We start from the raw sequence: 8,651 nt of genomic DNA on the forward strand, positions 1-8,651 counted from the left end.
TTTTGAGATGGGGAAAGTGAAGAGAGGAAATGAGCAGGAAGGTGGTGCCATTAAGATTGTATTGTGGAGTGAGAACTCCCAAGATAAATTTCACACCTGGCTGCAATACTTGCCACACTAGAAATGTATTTTCTTTGATCACTTCCCCACTTTTTGGTCATGAAGTCCTCAAAGCAGCTTGTTAACATTTTGAAAATACACTATTACCCTCTTCCTTTCCTCCCAGTTCCCAAGATATTAGCCCCTTTTGTGCTTTTAGAATAGCAGTTATGAACTTCAACCAGACAGGGTTAGAGGCCTTTAGTGTCCTGAAAGCCAAGCTGGTGGGGATGGAACTTGGACATAGCTTTGCCTTAGAGCTTGTTCTCGTGGTGGCTTGAGAATGGCAGTTTGCATGCACAGGGTGTGGAGAAGATCCGGGAGTATTTCAAAACCAAAAGCATCTCTTAACCACCCAGGTGATACCAAGTTTTGCACATACCACATACTTAAAAATTTCCCCTTAGTCTTCACAACAATCTAGTGAGGTAGGTTAGACTGATCGTTGTGGCCTGTGGTCCCCCAGCAAGCTTCTGTGGCAGAATTGGGGATTTGAACCTGGATTTCACAGACCCTAGTTTGACACTCTAATCACTGCACGGCATGCTTAGAAGACTCTAGGGCTGCAGACAAATACCCCTTTTTTTTTAAGTTAATGGGGGGAACCCTCCCAAATGGCCTCATGGAAAACTAAAAATGCTCCAGAAAGGACAGAACAGTGAGAGCAGCTGGGGAGGGAGGAGGAGAACAACAGCCTGTTTAAGCCTTGAGAAAACTTTGGTGGGAATTGAAATATTCTCTAAACCACACAGGCGATATCAACAGCCAACCAAGGTAGAAAGGAATTAGTTTGAGTCTGGGCCAGTGGAAATAACTGCCGGAGGTCTGTGTCCAAGGATGTTGAGATTCCTATTTGGGCAAGAGAGGTCCTAGCTTGGCTGCTGCATTCTGAAATTCCAGATCCCATCCAAGGAAATTGGGGGAGGGGGAGAGATCCTGTGGCATTCTAGTGTCCCTGTTGGCTAAAGAAGACCAAGTTGCCGGTCTGCAAATAGCAAGTTTCTGAAGAGCCAAACACCTGATCGATTGCAGCAAGTGATACATATGGTAACTCAAGCTAGGTAAATTGAGGGTGTTTATAATTATTATAATTTTGTTGTATTGGTTCTCAGATAAGGATTGGAGATACAAGTCATTGGCTTCAGTCTTTATTTTCCCTGTAATTCAAACCACAGCATCTGATTAATAGTTCTGTGTAACTCAACATCATAGAAGTTGTTCCAGAGTTTCTCATTTCCTAGGGCAAATAACAGTTCTCCCTAAGAGGCGGAGGACATCTTGGGTGTTTTCCCACCGTCCAATCAGGGAGGCAGGAATCTAAAAGATCTTCCCCTTCCTGTGGCTGTGGGAACCACCCTTCAGTTCTGTTCCTGCCTCAACAGGGAGAGCAAGTGTTTAGAATAGGCTCCTATTCTTTTCTTGTAGAGAGACTAATTTCTTAAAAAAAAAAAAAAAAACTTTCCTCAGATCTTTTCTTCTCCTTCCTATCCTAATCTAATTATTCTACTTTACCCTTCGTCTAAATACTGCAGCCTTTTGCTCACTCACCAGCTCTTCTTCTTTTCGCTACTCCTCCCCCCCCCCCCTTTTCCATTTTCCTTCGGAGAAAGGAGCGGTGCCGCGGAAACCGCGAGCGAAACGCAAGCCGCGGCGCGAATAGAGGCCAGATGGCATGTCGGGGGAGAGATCCCTTTTTAGATGACGACTCGGCGCCCGACGCATCGCGCGGGGCCGAAAGGCCGCTTCCCGGAGCCGGCATGACCTTGGGGCTTGCCTCGGCTGCCGGCAACGTGCCCTGTAGGGGCAGAAGAAAAGACGAAAGGAAGCGGCGCTGGTCTTTTTCTGCAGCGGAGGAGGCCTCCTCAGAGCTGCATTCCGGCCACGACGGCCATTTTGAGCGCCACAAAAAGGCGCGAAAGGAAGCGGGCCTGCAGGCCGACAGCCTCCAGTGGCGGGGGACGATGGATGCCAATCTCCAGGCGGGAGACCCCAGCGCCTTCAGTGACCAGCCAACTCAGGAAGCTCCGCAGACCTACCAGCCCCAGAGGGGCTCTGGTAACGTACCCACCATGGGACCCTCTTTGTTTGCAGAATTTTTAGACTCCATAAAACAAACTGTGGGCGCAGCAGTTATGGCAGCCACCCACAAGAGACCAAGGTCCCCTAGCCATGCTTCCTCCTCCAGATCCCCATCTCCCAAGAGATCCAGGGGGCATTCTAAGGCTCCCAGGGGTTCCTCAGCCAGTGATTTCCGGGGGGGTGAGAGGCTCCCATATGAAGCTCTATCGGAGGAGTCTTATGGGGAAGAACGGGAGGAGGGTGAATTCCTCTCAGATGAAGAAATAGAGAGCACTACTGTGCCAGAACCCTCCTCACGCCTTTTCAAACCAGAGGAGTTTCAATCTCTTCTTCCCAAAGTGCTAGCTGCACTGGACCTTCAGGGGTCACCTGAGGAACAGGAAACAACAAGTTCCCTGACTAACCCCAAAAATAAGCCCAAGGGAAACGCAGAGTTCTTCCCAAGGCACCGTGCTTCGGACAACGTCTTCCCCTTCCCAGAGTTCTTTGAACGTCATTTAAAAGCTGAATGGGCCAAACCAAGTGTCAGCAAGCAGATTCCCAATTCTGTCAAAAAATTGTATGAGCTTCCCTCCTTTGCTAACGATATGTTACAGGTTCCCCTGGTAGATGCTCCCGTGGCAGCCCTACAGTCCCAGGGGTTGCTAGCTGAGGACGGTCAGGGCTCAGTCCGCGACAGTTGGGACAGGAAAATCGACCTGGCCTTGAGAAGGAGCCACGAGGCCACAGCCCTGGCCATCAAGGCAACTACTGCTACTTCTATTGTGGCTAGAGCAGCAATAGTGTGGGTCAGACGCTTAGCACAACTCGTACCAGACACGGATAAGAGGATTCTGGAGGGCACCAGCAGACTCATGCGGGCAGCAGAGTTCTCAGCGGACGCCTCACTGGACTCTCTTTCGTTCTCAGCCAGGGCGATGGCAGCTAACACCGTCGCGAGAAGGGGCTTATGGCTGAGAGCGTGGCCAGCCGACAATCACTCAAAATCCATCGTGTCAGGCTATCCCTTTCAAGGAGAGAAGCTATTCGGGGACTCACTGGAGAAGATCCTGGTGGAGACGCGAGACAAAAAGAAAGCAATGCCAAAGTTTCTGAGACGCCCCGACAGACGGGGGTTCGGTTCTAGTTCCTTTCGTAATACAGCCAACTTCTCCAAGCCTAAACAAGAATACAGAAGACAATCCTGGAGTCAATCCAAACAAACTTTCCGCAAGAACTTCTCCAACCCCCGATTCCAGAGGAACCAGCCCAACCGATCGGACAAGTTTGAGAAGGGCCCCAAGCCCAGTAAGGCATGACTGGGATCCCATCCCAGTAGGGGGCCGCTTGCTTCACTTCCATCAAGCCTGGAGGGAGTCACGGGCGGACTCATGGACTCTGGACATTGTTACTCGGGGCTACCCGATAGAATTCAAGCGCTCACCCCCAGACCGCTTTATCGTTTCTCCTCTTCGCTCGAACCCGGGTCGGAGGAATGTTACCCTCAGGGCTATAGACCACCTCCTAGAGATCGCAGCTATAGAACAAGTGCCCTTGAACCAGAGATGTCAAGGTGTCTATTCGATCTTCTTCACAGTGCCCAAAAGGAACGGGGACTGGAGGGCGATCCTGGACTTAAAATTCCTGAACAAGAACATCAAACTTCGACACTTCAGAATGGAGTCCATCAGGTCCATTACAGAAGCCCTACATCACCAAGATTACATGGCATCACTGGATCTAACGGAGGCTTATTTGCACATTCCGATCCTACCCGCGCATCGCAGATTTCTTCGTTTTTGCGTGAACAGATCGCACTACCAATTCAGGGCCCTTCCATTCGGCCTGGCGACAGCACCGCGGGTGTTCACCAAGGTCCTGGTGAATCCGATAGCACACCTCAGACAGAGGGGAATCCACGTGCACCCCTATCTCGACGACCTGTTGATAAGATCATCGTCGAGGAGGGAAGCGGAATTGGACGTCCAGCGCACTGTCAATTGCCTTCAACAGCACGGGTTCTTAATAAACCTATCCAAAAGCCAATTGCATCCGACCCAGAGACTGGAACATCTGGGCATGATAATCGACACCAACTTGAACTCCATATTCCTTCCGGAGGACAAGATCTCAAAGACCAAGACACTGGTACAGCAGGTGATTCAGGGGTCATCATCAACGCTCCTGACACTAGCAAGGCTCATGGGTCTCCTGATCTCGAATCTCGAGGCATTACAGTGGGGTCGCCATCACACCAGACAGTTGCAAATGTTTCTACGACCCTATCAACTCCGCATCATGGAGAGATGTGCCATCTCACTGACGGTACCGATGAAGGTCAAGGAGAGTCTTCTGTGGTGGACCAAGACCACCAACCTTTGGCAGGGAAGAATCTACGCCGCAGAGAGAGAACTACAACTGTTCTCAGACGCCAGCCTCTCAGGTTGGGGGGCTACTCTCAACGAGGTTCCCACACAGGGTCTGTGGTCAGCCAAGGAGTCGACTCTTCCAATCAACCTTCTGGAGCTCCGGGCCATACGATTGGCACTACTCTACTTTCAGGTCCAGGTATCGGGACAGCACGTGCTAGTGCGAACGGACAATATAGCGGCGAAAGCCTACTTAAACAATCAAGGGGGGTCCAGGTCCAGTTCCCTTTACAAAGAGGCTGCGAAGTTATTCGAATGGGCGGAACTCCATTTAAAATCAATAAGAGCGGAGCACATCAAGGGGGCCTGCAATGTCCAAGCAGACTGGCTCAGTCGGGAGAGCATTCAAGCGGGGGAGTGGTCGCTCAACAGGGCCTTGTTTCTGAAGATAGTGAACCATTTCGGCCCACCTTCACTGGATCTCTTTGCATCTCACCAGAATCACCAGCTCCCTCGGTTCTTCACGAGGTACTACCACAGTCGGGCGGAGGCCACAGACGCCTTAACATCTCCATGGCCGCAGGATCTCCTATACGCCTTTCCCCCGATACCGGTCATTCCCAAGTTGCTCAGGAAGATCAGCCGGCTGGGGGCCGAGGTCATACTAGTTGCACCCTGGTGGCCTCGTCGTCCTTGGTTTTCTTCAATTCAGCAGATGTCGGTGGAAGAACCTCTCCACCTACCAGTTCAACCAGACATGCTATTGCAGGGACCAGTATGGCACCCCCATCCCGAATGGCTGAGTCTGACCGTGTGGAGGTTGAGAGGAGATCACTACTAGACCTAGGCTATTCTAGTGATGTGACCAATACAATTCTAGCTTCCAGAAGAGAATCCACTACGCGGATCTATAACGCGTCTTGGAAGGCCTTCCACAGGTGGTGTAGGAGAAAACAGGTGGACCCGCTACAGCCTACGGTCCCCAGGATCCTACAATTTCTTCAAGACGGCCTCCGATCCGGACTGAAACCTGCTACTCTCAGACGACAGGTCGCGGCCCTGGCATCAGTTCTCCAACAGGTAGATGGCGTACATCTGCCATCCCATCCGCACCTCCGGCGGTTCCTTAGAGGGGCTTCCTTGAGCTCTCCGCCACAAATGCATCGCTTTCCAACTTGGCGACTGAACACGGTGCTCTCGGCTCTAACCAATCCACCCTTCGAACCATTAATGTCCGTACCATTAAGGATAATGCGCATGAAGACGATTTTCCTGGTGGCAATAACCTCGGCCAGGAGGATCTCGGAAATCGGTGCGCTGTCGGTCAGGAAGGAACTTTGCGTATTTCATAAGGACAAGGTCGTTCTTTACCCGGATCCCACTTTCCGCCCGAAGATTTCCTCTAGATTCCACCAGAGCCAGGAGATCAATCTACCATCGTTTTGTCCAGATCCCAAGCACCCGAAGGAGCGCACGTGGCATACCTTGGACGTGCGCAGGGCACTCAAGATCTACTTGATTAGGACTGAGACATTTCGTAAATCTGACGCCATGTTTGTCAATGTGGCAGAACCCAGAATGGGACAGAAGATGTCCAAGTCTGCCATCGGTTATGCAATCAAGCAGTGCATAACGGAGGCATACAAGGCGTTACACCTCAAAGTTCCACAAGGAATCACGGCACATTCGACCAGGAGTTCAGCGGCCAACGCGGCCTTCAATAAGAACGCCTCTGTCGAGGAGGTGTGCAAGGCAGCTACGTGGTCTTCAATATCCACCTTTATCCGGCACTATAAACTGAATGGCTACGCATCAGCAGACGCCGCCTTCGGCAGGCGAATCCTTCAACACGTCCTGCCCGAGTAGGGCGACCCCGCCCTGCTTAACAATACTGCTCTGGGAGCACCCAAGATGTCCTCCGCCTCTTAGGGAGAACGACCCTTGGCACTTACCGTGAGGGGTCCTTCTCCTAAGAGGACAGGAGGACATCTTGCCCTCCCATCTATCGCCCTACCTTGGGCAGCCTGTTCCTACTCCTTCATTCTACACCTATTGCTGGTACTTTCTACCAATTATGTCCATTGTCATGGACCTGTTTTTTCTCTCTTACGTTCCTTTTTTAGGGTTTACCTTGAATTTCAATCTGCCGCGTTTAGGCAGTTGTACCTAACGTACCGTTAACTGTTTGCATGAGAAGTTCTTTTTTTACTAGATATAGAATTTTCGTACTGCTTCTCGGAGTCACCCGAACTGAAGGGTGGTTCCCACAGCCACAGGAAGGGGAAGATCTTTTAGATTCCTGCCTCCCTGATTGGACGGTGGGAAAACACCCAAGATGTCCTCCTGTCCTCTTAGGAGAAGGACCCCTCACGGTAAGTGCCAAGGGTCGTTCCACTTCTCCAATTATGTTGGAGCTGCTCCATTGGCCAAACAAATCTCTAAAGATCGATTAGAGTTGTCTCTCCCCCTCTAGCCAGCCAACACAATAAATTACAAATATGTTTTAATAATTCCAATCTAGTAAATTTCTCTGTTCTAATTTAATCATTCCAATCTAGCAAGTCGATTTATGAGTGTGTAGAAAACTCTGAAATAAATAGGGACCACCTTGGTCATCCAGGATGCATTATCATTGACTTTTAAGTTTGCTATGCTTAAACCAAACTTGTCATCGGACAACCAGCACTACCACTGCCATAAAGCATGTTAACACATTTGACTGCGTTGCTCAGGGATAGACTTGAGCCTTTTTCTGGAAACAGTACTGTCCTCCCACTTATGCATTTGTTTGCTGCAACAACAACTTTTAAAGTAGTAATGCATCTGTGTTTGTGATAAAGCATCATCTTTCTGGCCGTGGTGTTTTATGATGAACAAAAAGTGTTAAATAGCTCCATGAAAAACTGCAGAAAACAAGCTCCCGTTTTAAAATCTGAATTAAAAGGTTTTAACAGCACACCACCTACAGTCATTTTGAGATTCCATGCTTAACATTCCAGCTCCTGGGATGTATTTTCTTTCTTATCCTCAAGAGCAGACTATAATGAACTTTTGCAAAGGGAGTAAGCGCCGTTATTTCTGTTTTGCTTGGTGTTAGCTGATTTACAATACTGTCTTATCTCAATTCGGAATAGAGTTTCTTTTCCAACCTCTGTGAGGGACCTGGAAATTCCCTAGAATTACAACTGTCCTCCCTATGTTCCCCTGGAGAAAAGGACCACTTTGGAGAGTGGATTTACAGCATGATAAAAAAAAAAAGATAGTCCCCTGTGCAAGCACCAGTCGTTTCCGACTCTGGGGTGACATTGCTTTCACAACGTTTTCACAGCAGACTTTTTGCGGGGTGGTTTGCCGTTGCCTTCCCCAGTCATCTACACCAGGGGTGGCTAACGGTAGCTCTCCAGATGTTTTTTGCCTACAACTCCCATCAGCCCCAGCCATTGGCCATGCTGGCTGAGGCTGATGGGAGTTGTAGGCAAAAAACATCTGGAGAGCTACCATTGGCCATCCCTGATCTACACTTTTCCCCCAGCAAGCTGGGCACTCACTTTACCGACCTCAGAAGGATGGAAGCTGAGTCAACCTCGAGCTGGCTACCTGAAAACCCAGCTTCTGCCGGGATCGAACACAGGTCATGAGCAGAGCTTAGAGCTGCAATACTTCAGCTTTACCATTCTGCGCCACGGGACTCTATAAAGCCCCTCCTTAACTCCATCCTCCAAATCTCAAGGAATTTCCTAACCAGAAGTTGGCAGCCCTAATCTGAAACCTCAGTAGAGAAAGTGTACTCTAAACTGACCAATTAACATTGGAAATCAGGCCAGATTCTCAAAATTATTTTCACTTTATGCAAGCTAGGCCTGAAGTTAAATCCAAATGTCCATACATTTTTAAAGGATTTTTCTCCTAGCATGTTTGGTTTGGAACATCAGTATACAGAAATTACACCCCCACTTGGAAAACTGGCAACTAGGAATCATAGAGTTGGAAGGGACCCCTCAGGGTCATCTAGTCCAACCCCCTGCACAATGCAGGAACTTCACAAATTTACTAAGTTCACACGATCAGCATTGCTGTCAGATGGCCATCTAGCCTCTTGTTTAAAAACCTCCAAGGAAGGAGAGC

The sequence above is a fragment of the Heteronotia binoei genome, chromosome 2 (genome assembly GCF_032191835.1).
Source record: "Heteronotia binoei isolate CCM8104 ecotype False Entrance Well chromosome 2, APGP_CSIRO_Hbin_v1, whole genome shotgun sequence".
Lineage (NCBI taxonomy): Eukaryota > Metazoa > Chordata > Lepidosauria > Squamata > Gekkonidae > Heteronotia > Heteronotia binoei.